At 41.0% G+C, this 13,916-nt stretch overlaps 1 long non-coding RNA gene across 5 annotated transcripts; it reads left to right on the plus strand.

Annotated features, from left to right (window-relative positions):
* The first annotated feature begins 7,762 nt into the window (after positions 1 to 7,762).
* On the plus strand, positions 7,763 to 13,484 carry LOC124047932. Of its 5 annotated transcripts, XR_006841142.1 has the most exons (7): positions 7,763 to 7,914; positions 8,106 to 8,233; positions 8,537 to 8,735; positions 11,242 to 11,371; positions 11,948 to 12,026; positions 12,207 to 12,281; positions 12,379 to 13,484. It is a non-coding gene; the product is annotated as an uncharacterized LOC124047932 (long non-coding RNA). The 5 variants fall into 5 exon arrangements; XR_006841140.1 differs by lacking the exon at positions 11,948 to 12,026 and having other exon boundaries at positions 7,764 to 7,914; positions 8,537 to 8,740; XR_006841141.1 differs by lacking the exon at positions 11,948 to 12,026 and having other exon boundaries at positions 7,764 to 7,914; positions 11,242 to 11,358.
* Positions 13,485 to 13,916: the final 432 nt, after the last annotated feature.

Consider the following 13,916-nt stretch of genomic DNA (forward strand, 5'->3'; position numbering starts at 1 on the left):
CACAAAAAAAATAGAAATGTCGCGATTTTTAACAACGGTATTCAGAAGTAGGTATTTCTCAATACCCCAGTATACGGTATAAATGGTATATTGCCCCAAGCCTAACTACTACCACTAATACATCTACTAATACTACTACCTATATCTTCCACTTTCTATGTGTCTCAACAACCTCTACACACTGGGTATCTTGTTTACAGTCCCATCAGTTGGTTAGCTGTGTCAATTCCATCTGCTGTGCTAAATAGATAGAGGGGTTGAAATGCTATGTCCATCTTTTGTCATTGCGTGACTTGGCTACTGGACAAGGGTTCATGTGAGATGTCAACAGGGTCAAATACAAAACTTCAGCTGCACTCGACATGACATCTCTTACCCCTCTCTCTGTGTTGTTGTCCCATTATGACCCAGGAGCCTCTGTCTACAGTGGGACCTTGTCTTACTGACCCTCAGGGGCCTGTCCTGACTAGCTTTGCTATGTGCTTGTCCTGCTCTCTCTATTGCTCTCATTCTCAAGGACAAAAATACATCCTTATTTTTTTATTTAACCAGGCAGGTCAGTTAAGAACAAATTCTTATTTACAATGACGGCCTACCGGGGAACAGTGGGTTAACTACCTTGTTCAGGGGCAGAATGACAGATTTTTACCTTCTCAGCTCAGGGATTCGAACCAGCAACCTTTCAGTTACTGGCCCAGTGCTCTAACCACTAGGCTAGCTGCCACCCCTTACTGGGGAACTCACTCATGTCCTGGAACTCTGGTATTCTGTGGTGATTTGTTCCACACATTTGGGCTAGTCTATAATACTTTGCATCACAATGAAAACAGAACATCCAGTATCCATCTGGTTGTGGACATGGGTGAGATACAGAAGAAATTAACATGGAGGTCACTAGATTTGTGAGTCAGAAATACAGATCAATTCAAGATAAATCTCTCAAGTTATATCACACATGCACGCACACACACACACACACACACACACACACACACACACACACACACACACACACACACACACACACACACACACACACACACACACACACACACACACACACACACACACACACACACACACACACACACACACACACACACACACACACACACACACACACACACACACACACACACACACCTCTGCCACCTCATATCATAAATAACCCAATGCATTGAGAAGAAGCCCTAGCTATGTCTGATTGGCCGGGAAGATGAAATCTCAGCGGGATGGGTGAGATGGGATCCTGTTGCTACAGCAACGGAGGTGAACCTCCCCCCACTCACCTCGCTCTCAGTTCCTCTATGAGACAGTTACCTCATAAGTGGAAAGAGCTCCGAAACATCCATCTATCACAGAGGCGACCAGCATTTACACAGCTTCATAATGACATCACTAAGGCCTGCAGGTCCCCTGACACCTACTGTCTTTAATGTTTCCCTACTGTCAGAGGAGGCGGCCTGGGATCAGACAGAGAAAAGAGAGGAAGATTAATGACAAAATGAAGTCTGTTTAATGCCTCGTGTCTATCTCAGTCTCCCACCAAATTAGTTTTTTGACAGGCAGAGTTTCTCTGTGATACTGACCTTCAAGTTTCATTACAGAACCATGTCATCAATTTATGATCCTAAAATAGAGAGGTCAGTTAGATCATTTTTCCGATGATCTGGACTTGATCAAACAAAACACCATGTAGAAAGCTTGGTTCATGAGAGGACAACTATTCTGCTTCAGTTTGTTTTTGCATCAACACATTTTCCTTTGATACAGGCAAAGATGACATTCCCCATGGGACAGCCCTGCCTATTCTGCTCAAAGAAAGGCCCCTTTACAAAATCCTTGCAAGATATAATTCTACCAGTTAACTGTGTCATAATGGGCGGACGACTGTTAGATCCTGAGATTGGGTCTGCTCTGCTCTCACAACATTTCTTCAACAGACAACAAGGGAATCCCTCTCTGACACAAAATAATCGCAGGCAATACACACGCACAGGCACACACACACACACACACACACACACACACACACACACACACACACACACACACACACACACACACACACACACACACACACACACACACACACACACACACACACACACACACACACACACACACACACACACACACACACACACACACACACACACACCGAGAAGAACAACGGAATGGGCTACAGGCTACACTGGTCTACAGTGATATGAAACTGTTGATTATGTAAACTCGCTTTTTAAAACAGCGAAATTATCGTCCTCAACCCTCATTCAACAATCACACAGTCAGAAATATGAGAATTCTCATTCAATATGGCCACAGATGAAAACATTCCCAATGTTACTTTCTCAACCAATCAACTATCTGCTCTCTTTATGTATTATCCAACAACATTACAGTATATCTCTCTCTGATTTGTCCAATCCACAAAGGTTGTTTGATACTCCCACCACCAGGCAAAATCATTCCAAGACCTGGAAATGAATCTGTTTTTCTTCTCTTTTCTGCAGCCTTATCCCTTTCTCCTCCCCAATTCATAACTCACATTACATTAGCCTCTAAATTTGCAAGGCAAGGAAAACAATATCCTGTAAAATAAAGCTTTCATCCTAGCAAACACATTTGGTTCCTTGGAAGTTGTGGGAACGTATGTTTTTGGTATCACATTGGTTCTGGGAACGAAGCTATACGTTTCCTGACTTGTAAAACTGAACGTTTTTTAAACGTTCTGAGAACAGAAGTGGAAATGTTACCTGTTCTGGGAATGTTGATTTTTAGGTTGCAGGGAGGCTCTAAGAAAGTTTTACTCTGGTTCAAGTTTTCCTGGGAGGTTTTTAGTAACACTGAGAAAAGGTTATTTGGAGGTTTTTGAATAACTTCCTTAAAACTTTAACTGAATGTTTCAATACGATTTTTAATAACACTGCTATCTTATTTTTGGTTAACTTTTTTGAACTCCAAGCACAGATAGGACACAGGGCAATTAATACCTTAGGCATTAATCATGAAATTCGAACCTACAGTATATTCTTCTGTTCTCAATCCATTGAATTAGTTCACTGCTCCACCAGGATGGCGCTAGCATGCCATGTTTTTTTACTCATTCAAGGCTGTTCATTTTAGTCTATTCACACAGACCCCATTTTAAAGAAAGCAAGCACTCATTAAGATCGGGTGTAGCAAATTAGTGGGTGCGGCCAACACACCTGAACACACTTAACAAGATAAAGGACAGAGTTTTGTTGATGCTGAGAACGAATGTACAGTACCAGTCAAACGTTTGGACAGACCTACTCATTCAAGGGTTTTCCTTTATTTTTTACTATTTTCTACTTTGTAGAATAATAGTGAAGACATCAACACTATGAAATAACACAGATGGAATCATGTAGTAACCAAAAAAGTGTTAAACAAATCTAAATATATTTTATATTTGAGATTCTTCAAAGTAGCCACCCTTTGCCTTGATGACAGTTTTGCACACTCTTGGCATTCTCTCAACCAGCTTCATGAGGTAGTCACCTGGATTGCATTTTAATTAACAGGTGTGCCTTGTTAAAGGTAATTTGTGGAATTGATTTATTCTTAATGCGTTTGAACCAATCAGTTGTGTTGTGACAAGGTAGGGGTGGTATACAGAAGATAGCCCAATTTGGTAAAATACCTAGTCCATATTATGGCAAGAACAGCTCAAATAAGCAAAGAGAAACGATAGTCCATCATTACTTTAAGACATGAAGGTCAGTCAAAATGGAAAATGTCAAGAACTTTTCTTTATGTGCAGTTGCAAAAAAACATCAAGAGCTTTGATGAAAATGGCTCTCATGAGGACTGCCACAGGAAAGGAAGACCCAGAGTTACCTCTGCTGCAGAGGATAAGTTCATTGGAGTTAACTGTACCTCAGATTGCAGCCCAAATAAATGCTTAACAAAGTTCAAGTAACAGACACATATCAACATCAACTGTTCAGAGGAGACTGTGTGAATCAGGCCTTCATGGTCGAATTGCTGCAAAGAAACCACTACTAAAGCACACCAATAAAAAGAAGATACTTTCTTGGGCCAAGAAACATGAGCAATGGACATTAGACCGGTGGATATCTGTCCTTTGGTCTGATGAGTCCAAATTTGAGATTTCTGGTGCCAACTGCCATGTCTTTTCATAGTTTTGATGTCTTCACTATTCTACAATGTAGAAAATAATGAAAATAATGAAAAACCCCTGAATGAGTAGGTGTCCAAACTTTTGATTGGTGCTGTATTTGTTTTTAAATAACATTGTTAGACTAAACAGACTAAAATTGTTCTCTGAACAGTACTAAAGTTTTGTTGTGGTTTCTATTTATTTAAATTGTATTTCATCTTCATTTAACCATGTAGGCCAGTTGAGAACAAGTTCTCATTTACAACTGCAACCTGGGCAAGATAAAGCAAAGCAGTGTGACAAAAACAACAACACAGAGTTACACATAAACAAACGTACAGTCAATAACACAATAGAAAAATATATGTACAGTGTGTGCAGATGTAGAAGAGTAGGGAAGGCAGGCAATAAATAGGCCATGGAGGCAAAATAATTACAATTTAGCATTAACACTGGAGTGATAGATGTGCAGGTGGTGATGTGCAAGGAGAGATACTGGGGTGCAAAAGAGCAAGAGGGTAAGTAACAATATGGGGGTGAGGTAGTCAGGTGTGCTATTTACAGATGGGTAAGCTGCTCTGATAGCTGATGCTTAAAGTTAGAGAGTGAGATATAAAACTCCAGCTTCAGTGATTTTTGCAACTCGTTCTAGTCATTGGCAGCAGAGAACTGGAAGGAAAGGTGGCCAAAGGAAGTGTTGGCTTTGGGGGTGACCGGTGACATATATACCTGCTGGAGCGCGTGCTATGGGTGGGTGTTGCTATGGTGACAAGTGAGCTGAGATGAGGCGGGGCTTTTTCCTAGCATTGACTTATAAATGACCTGGAGCCAGTGTGTTTGGCGACAAATATGTAGTGATTGTCAGCCAAAGAGAGCATACAGGTCGCAGTGGTGGGTAGTATATGGGGCTTTGGTGACAAAACGGATGGCACTGTGATAGACTACATCCAATTTGCTGAGTAGAGTGTTGGAGGCTATATTGTATTTTATGGAAAGTTTTCTTAACGTTCTCGGGACAATTTGTGAACATGACTTTAAATAGAACCACGAGGAAACCTCTAGATAATGTAATGCTGAAGTACTAAAATTCCCACAGAATAGTGTTTATTCTTAACGTTCTTGGAACAATTTGACTTTAAATAGAACCATGAGGAAACCTGTAGGCAACATTATGCTGAAGTACTGAAATTCCCACAGAAGAACATTGTTTCTTAATAATGTTCTCTGAAACTAAATGTAAGCATCTTTGAACTTTTACGAAATATTCCGTTAAAGTAATTAAATTACACCCCCAAAATGTTTTTGTCAAGTTCCGTAAATGGGCTGAGAATATTCCAAAGCCAAACAACTATCTTGCACCATTCCCATAAAGTTGTGGGAAGGTTGTACGCAAAATAACCATAGGACAACCACGCGCTCACCAATCTCTAAGAAACATATGGTTTTTAGAACATAATGTGCTAGCTGGGATGGCATGCACCAGAACATTAAACAGACAAGCTACAGTTCTTTAGTGCTCTATAGAATCCCCTCCTTGACTTGAACCACAGGATCAATCCCTAAAAACCTCGAGTTCATATATTACAGATTGTGCTTTTAACTTAGAGAACTGGGCAGGCTTCTAACAAAGCACACTAAGTTTAAGTGTGAGAGAGACACATTCAGGATTCTATGGGACTTAAAGTAATTGTGAATAGTTTCCATTCCACTCCCAATGTTCTGCCTCAAAGCAAGAGATAACAACTATCTTTGGATATTATTCAAATCACTTTAATATATGTACTACTTACTCAAAAAACAAAGGCTTGGATTTCTGTAACAAACTGGTAATATATGGATATTACTTAGCCAAATCTCTTGAGTTTAAGTTTGAGGCAACCACTTATGGGAGAATTTGGGCATTAATGTATTGAGAACCATGTGAATCAAATCAACATGGCTGTGTAGAAAAGCTCTAATAGGTTAGAGATGTCATCAATAATGAATTTAGGATGCTCCCAGATAGTCTAGCGCTGCTGTCGTTAGGGAGCAGACAGGAAATTCTCTCTATTTCTCTGTATCTCTCTCTCTCTCCCTGTTCTCTCTCCCTGTTCTCTCTCCCTGTTCTCTCTCTCTCTCTCTCTCTCTCTCTCTCTCTCTCTCTCTCTCTCTCTCTCTCTCTCTCCCCCCCTCTCTCTCTCCCCCTCTCTCTCTCTCTCTCTCTCTTTGGGCATTCATGTATTGAGAACCATGTGAATCAAATCAACATGGCTGTGTAGAAAACCTCTCACAGGTTAGAGATGTCATCAATAATGAATTTAGGATGCTCCCAGATAGTCTAGCGCTGCTGTCGTTAGGGAGCAGACAGGAAACTCTCTCTATTTCTCTGTCTCTCTGTCTCTCTCTCTCTCTCTCTCTCTCTCTCTCTCTCTCTCACTGGGTCTCTCTCTTTTTCCTCCCTCCCTGTTCTCTCTCCCTATTCTCTCTCTCCCTGTTCTCTCTCTCTCTCTCTCTCTCTCTCTCTCTCTCTCTCTCTCTCTCTCTCTCTCTCTCTCTCTCTCTCTCTCTCTCTCTCTCAGGTCCATTAGGGATGCTCATTCTGCTGCAGAGGAGAAATATGAAACTGGGAAATTAGCCAGCAGCAAATTGATCAGACCCTTCTGTACCTTTCTGAAGGAACTTGGGCTATGGGGACCAGCACTGCTCACTGGTGCTGAGCTATATATTCTCTCCTGTCGAAAAATGTGCACTGACAGGCAGCATACTGTTATGGGTCAGAGAGTCCCAATAGGCGTAGTTTATGACAACGATGAGGTCATCAGGCAGGTTTATATATTAACCCACCTCCCTCAATCTTACACATAATCTAGTACCCGAGTGAAATGTGCACAAGGCAAGGCAATATGCCTATGTGTGGATGTTCCAAAATGCACACAGCACATACATTTCATGGACAGAGATGGAAATATTGGTTAGAAATTTAGAAAGGGGGAGATCTAAAGATGCAACAACTATCATGGGCTGCTAGACAAAAATAAAGTTGAAAGAAAACCAATAGGTTAGGAGAACGCATACTGTAAAACTTCAACTAAACGCTGAGTCTCAAATTGCTGCCTGTCCCTTTTAACAGCCAGGCAACGGCACACATTTCATCAAATAAACACCCATTTCAAATAAACGCTGGGTCTAAATTAATTGTTTACAAGGTTACCATGAATTGTTTTCAAGGTTTAATGTTTAATTTATTACATTAAATAATTTAGTAATGAGTTAGTGCATATACCGCAATTTTTGTATACCCACTTCTCAAGGCACCACTTACTAAACCACTGCTCCTAAGTCTGAGTTTACCACAGACTTTATTTTCGGCGTTTATAAAAAAAAGTTTTAAAAAGAAGAAAAAGGCTTGAGCCATGGCAGAGTTAGTGCATGTACAGTCGTGAGTTGCCCATAAAAAGACACAATTACTATTGCTCTCTAAAACAGGGAAGGAAAGCTCAGGTCATAGTTTGGAGGGTGCATATTGTGTATGGGACACTGCCCCCTTCCGGTTGTAGGATGTAATAGATTTATGTTCAGTATGTGCATGTGCGAAATTAGTTTCGTTTGTTATAAACACAACCAGACGTCGGACAGCTAATGGGAATTGATAATTTTACTCCTCGATAGTCCATTTGTCAGAAGAAATATGCGTTTTAGCTAGACATTTGGAAATCCAGCGTAAAACTGGTCAACAGCCACGACAGGGCGCAGCCATTTTTGAATGTTCCAACTAAATCGTGAAAAAGGTGGAGAATAAAACGTATATATTTCTATCTGTTCGTTTTTTCCTCTTCACTGAACTTATGAGTTGTATGGTAAAACAATAAATATAATTAGTCAATTCATAATAACTGGTTGTGCTTATAACAAATCCAGCGCAGCGAAAGCAGAATGTTTTTTAATTGCCAAACCATTTCACCCTTTGTTCTCGCAATAGTACAGTCAGGGGCAACATGGCGCTTGGCAGGGTCGGCGGCTGCATCCGAAAACTGCTTCACGATTGTCCCTCAAAGGGATTACTTTGTGGCCGCATACAATCGGACTGTATGGCATGCAGAGTAGGAGGTATATTAATAACTTATTTTATGGTTATGGTGCAGTACCTTGTCAACAAACCACCACACGAGGAATCTGTCTCAATCAATGTCACTGTTGCTGTGACAGCGGTTGAGATGTCTTTTCTTGTCCGGTATTTATATTTAGCCTGGAACTATTTCAAATTTCTAGACGAATTTGTAATGCATTCACTCAATTTCCACAAGTTGTTCAGCTCCATGGGCAAGTACAGTAACACAGTACTCCTGTCAGATACGGTCGAGAATATCTAGTCTAATATCATCTCTGCTCCTGTTGCTCCATTCATTTCAGCAAAAAGGCATCTATTGTCAGAGGATGTTGTCAAACTACAAGAATTTCAGCTTCGGAAACAGGCAGTGGCTCATCAGGTGTCCGGATCAAAAAGTTGACTACTCAAGTTTTAATGTGACATGGACAAGTACAGTGACATGGACAAGTACAGTGACATCAAAAACAAGGACATTTCTAAGTGACCCCAAACTTTTGAACGGTAGTGTATGTGTGTTTAATCTATCTATCTATCTATCTATCTATCTATCTATCTATCTATCTATCTATCTATCTATCTATCTATCTACATATTTGCAAATATATCTATCGTTCGATAGATAGATTGATAGAAATATTTGCAAACATCTAGATAGATAGATATATTTGCAAATATCTAGATAGATAGAAATATTTGCAAATGTATTAATGAAGCATAGTGGTGGCAGCATCATGCGGTGCAGATGTTTTTCAGCGCAGGTACTGGGAGACTAGTCAGGATTGAGGGAAAGATGAACGGAGCAAAGTACAGAGAGATCATGAAAACCTGCTCCAGAGCGCTTAGGACCTCAGACTGGGGCGAAGATTCACCTTTTAACAGGACAATGACCCTAAGAACAGAACGCAAGAGTGCCTTTGGGACAAGTCTCTGAATGTCCTTGAGTGGACCTACCAGAGCCTGGACCTGAACCCGATCTAACATCTCTGGAGAGACCTGATAAAATCTGTGCAGCGACATTCCCCTTCCAACCTGACAGATTTTGAGAGGATATGCAGAGAAGAATGGGAGAAACTCCGCCAAATACAGGTGTTTAAAAAAAATATATATATATTTTTTTTTATTTTACCTTTATTTAACCAGGTAGGCTAGTTGAGAACAGGTTCTCATTTGCAACTGCGACCTGGCCCAGATAAAGCATAGCAGTGTGAACAGACAACACAGAGTTACACATGGAGTAAACAATTAACAAGTCAATAACACAGAGAAAAAAAGGGGAGTCTATATACAATGTGTGCAAAAGGCATGAGGAGGTAGGCGAATAATTACAATATTGCAGATTAACACTGGAGTGATAAATGATCAGATGATCATGTACAGGTAGAGATATTGGTGTGCAAAAGAGCAGAAAAGTAAATAAATAAAAACTGTGGGGATGAGGTAGGTGAAAATGGGTGTGCTATTTACCAATAGATTATGTACAGCTGCAGCGATCGGTTAGCTGCTCAGCTAGCTGATGTTTGAAGTTGGTGAGGGAGATAAAAATCTCCAACTTCAGCGATTTTTGCAATTCGTTCCAGTCACAGGCAGCAGAGTACTGGAACGAAAGGCAGCCGAATGAGGTGTTGGCTTTAGGGATGATCAATGAGATACACCTGCTGGAGCGCGTGCTACGGATGGGTGTTGCCATCGTGACCAGTGAGCTGAGATAAGGCGAAGCTTTGCCTAGCATGGCCTTGTAGATGACCTGAAGCCAGTGGGTCTGGCGACGAATATGTAGCGAGTGCCAGCCGACTAGAGCATACAAGTCGCAGTGGTGGGTAGTTTATGGTGCTTTAGTGACAAAACGGATGGCACTGTGATAAACTGCATCCAGTTTGCTGAGTAGAGTGTTGGAAGCAATTTTGTAGATGATGTCGCCGAAGTCGAGGATCGGTAGGATAGTCAGTTTTACTAGGGTAAGCTTGGCAGCGTGAGTGAAGGAGGCTTTGTTGCGGAATAGAAAGCCGATTCTTGATTTGATTTTCGATTGGAGATGTTTGATATGGGTCTGGAAGGAGAGTTTGCAGTCTAGCCAGACACCTAGGTACTTATAGGTGTCCACATATTCAAGGTCGTAGCCATCCAGTGTGGTGATGCTAGTCGGGCATGCGGGTGCAGGCAGCGATCGGTTGAAAAGCATGCATTTGGTTTTACTAGCATTTAAGAGCAGTTGGAGGCCACGGAAGGAGTGTTGTATGGCATTGAAGCTCGATTGGAGGTTAGATAGCACAGTGTCCAATGACGGGCCGAAAGTGTATACAATGGTGTCGTCTGCGTAGAGGTGGATCAGGGAATCGCCCGCAGCAAGAGCAACATCATTGATATATACAGAGAAAAGAGTCGGCCCGAGAATTGAACCCTGTGGCACCCCCATAGAGACTGCCAGAGGACCGGACAACATGCCCTCCGATTTGACACACTGAACTCTGTCTGCAAAGTAATTGGTGAACCAGGCAAGGCAGTCATCCGAAAAACCGAGGCTACTGAGTCTGCCGATAAGAATATGGTGATTGACAGAGTCGAAAGCCTTGGCAAGGTCGATGACGACGGCTGCACAGTACTGTCTTTTATCGATGGCGGTTATGATGTCGTTTAGTACCTCGAGTGTGCCAAGATTGTAGCGTCATACCCAAGAAGACTGTTAACAAAGTACTGATTAAAGGGTCTGAATACTTCTGTGAATGTGACATTTCAGTTTTTGTTTTTTAATAAATTTGCAAGAATTTCTAAAAACCTATTTTTGCTTAGTCATTATGGGGTATTGCGTGTAAATTTATGAGGGCGAAAAAACAATTGAATCATTTTTAATGGGGCTGTAACAAAACGTGGGAAAAGTCCAGAGGCTGGAATACTTTCTCAATGCACTGTATATGTATGTGTGTATATATGCATGTCCTTACTGTTTGGCTCTAACTACTGTACCTCAACTACTTCTTTTGAAGTTGACAGACCATTTTTTATTCTGCAGGTCATTATTTGGAGGTATTCAATCGGAAGCTAAAGAAGAACGAGTTAATATTGAAGGATGGCCTGAAACTGCTTCTACACCTATGCCAATCTGCAGAGGACATGGTCACAGCCAGAGGTGCCATCTACAGGTATGGGTCACACAGTAAAATACTAGTTTCTCACTAATGCATTGTGGCCACTGGCCAGATGAGTATCCTGACAATTAGCTGTCAAAACAGACCTGAAGATCAAGTCTACTCATCAGCTGTGTTACGGACAGATAAAGCATTAGTTTGAAATAATTTAATGCAATCTTGGAGTTTGACTAATGTTGTAATTCTTTCTTAGTTATGGTTCTGTATTATGTACGTGTATGTTTGTGTGTTGTGCATGTTCGTTCCACTGACCAGGGACCTCGAAGATAACAGTAACGTAGCATTTGGAGAGTTTAAGTTTGGTCCCCCGTTCATGAGGCTGTGCTATGAGCTGGGGCTGGAGGAGATGGCTGCTGCCACTCTGACAGACAAGATAACAATATTTATATGCAGCACTTGGACTACAACAATCAGGGAACAGTCATAATCAACTCTGGACTAAGTGCTGTCATGAACTAAGTGCTGTCATAGTAACTCTAGTCCTCTTGACTAGGGCATTGATTGACGTTTACACATACTGTAGTTTGTGAAGTTGTAAAAATACTATTATTTATCTATATTCTCTAACAGGACATGAGAGGATTATTTTCGGAATCAACCTCCTTCAATATTGCCATAGACATGTTGTTTATGAAAGGATTATATGAGAGTAGGTGGCATCATTTTACTATTAGAAGGCAGACACATTAAACTATAAAGATACATTTTTTAGATGACTGATCTTTGTCATCACTAAACAATGTCTATAATACTAGGTTCTCTGAATGTACTAAGAGACATCTCTCTCTGGCATACAAATGTGTTTAAATATATTTTATTCTCCTTCCAGAGTGATGTTGAAAAAGCACAATCTATGTTCGGTCAGATTATGAGCACTGACAGCGGAATATGTCAAAATCTCAAAGTGAGTGCTAATATTCACTGTCTTTACAATAACTTTGTGACAGTGTCAAGCTGTCAGTCAGGGAGCAGGCTATTTGATGATATTTCTGGTGTTTCAGGTGCTGATGCTGGCTATGGCAGGAGCTGTGAAATAATCACTCTCTGTCTTGACATTAGCATTGGGATCCAGCAGCCCTGCATTTATAAAGAAGCCTGAATTCGCACAGGAAGTGTTAAGTAAAAAAAACTCCAAATGGATGTTTAATGTCTGATGCATAATCTGTGTAATTATCTGAGTCATCCAGTCACTAATATAATTCATCAATACATCTATGTGTGCGTGGTCTCTTTCTCAGGGGACTTAGTGCGTCTTCGGAGCGAGGACAGCCCTCTGATGGCGAGCGTGGAGCAGGCAGTGCCCACCTCCAGCAGGCAGGTCAGGTGACCCAACGAAACCTGGACAAGATGTTGTGTCATACCCCCATGGGGAAGAAGAGGATGCCCATGGGGATAATGGACGAGAGAAGGATCAGCCAGAGGACTCCGAGGCCTCTGCAGTCCACTCTGTTGTCAGAGTGAATGGGACTAGGTGTATCTCTCAGCGTGTTTGAGGGGATCAAGGTGAGGCGCAGAATTGTGAATCTTGATCAAGTACTGAGTAGGTTTTTGGGAGGGGATTTGCAGATCAGTGATTCTGCGCAGTCCGAGTGCAATGTAGTCGATTTTAAACAAACATTGTTTCATTCTAAACTCTGCCTTAATTGTACCAGTCCCTGTCACAGCCATGGGGGTCTGCTCTCACACCACCCAAACAAGGCTGAACAGAGATGCGCTCTCTCCCTACACCCAGACCTGGACTTTATAGAGACCTATAGTGTACCATGCAGTGCAATGTACCTCTCCTCTCAGCCAGAGACCCTTCTGTATTCCTCCTTTTTGATCATATTCTTCACCCGTTCACATGCAATGGTACTGGTATACTAGTTGGTTCTACGTCTGGGGAGCCCCTTCAGAGCATTTCAGACTTTTAACTGCTGGCTGTGAAAAGGTTTGTTGAATCCAAGGGACACCAATGTGTGCAAGAGAAGAATGTAATGGTGTATGTGAGACAGATATGTATAAACATGTAATTATTTGTGATTTATAGGGTAATACATATTGAATGAAATAAAAGCTGATGTTGTAGAACTCTTTATTTTATTGTTGAATAAAGAGTCCTTCTTTACATAAGTCCAATCAAAATGTATTTTTCACATGCACCGAATACAACAGGTGCAGATCTTACAGTGACATACTTACTTGCAGGCCCTTAACCAACAATGTACAGTCGTGGCCAAAAGTTTTGAGATTGACACAAATATACATTTTCACAAAGTTTAACACTTTTTTGGTTACTACATGAATCCATATGTGTTATTTCATAATTTTGATGTCTTCAATATTATTCTACAAAGTAGAAAATAGTACAAAATAAAGGAAAACCATTGAATGATTAGGTGCGGTAGCAGAGAGAACAGTCTATGACTAGGGTGGCTGGAGTCTTAGGCAAAAGTAGGAGCTTCATATGTCTCAGGCAAATCATAATTAAATAGATAAATGCTCATAATTAATTAGGGATAATAAAAAAAACATTACAGGATTTTGTTGTGTCGCTGTG

This window comes from Oncorhynchus gorbuscha, linkage group LG11 (assembly GCF_021184085.1).
Source record: "Oncorhynchus gorbuscha isolate QuinsamMale2020 ecotype Even-year linkage group LG11, OgorEven_v1.0, whole genome shotgun sequence".
NCBI classification, from domain to species: domain Eukaryota; kingdom Metazoa; phylum Chordata; class Actinopteri; order Salmoniformes; family Salmonidae; genus Oncorhynchus; species Oncorhynchus gorbuscha.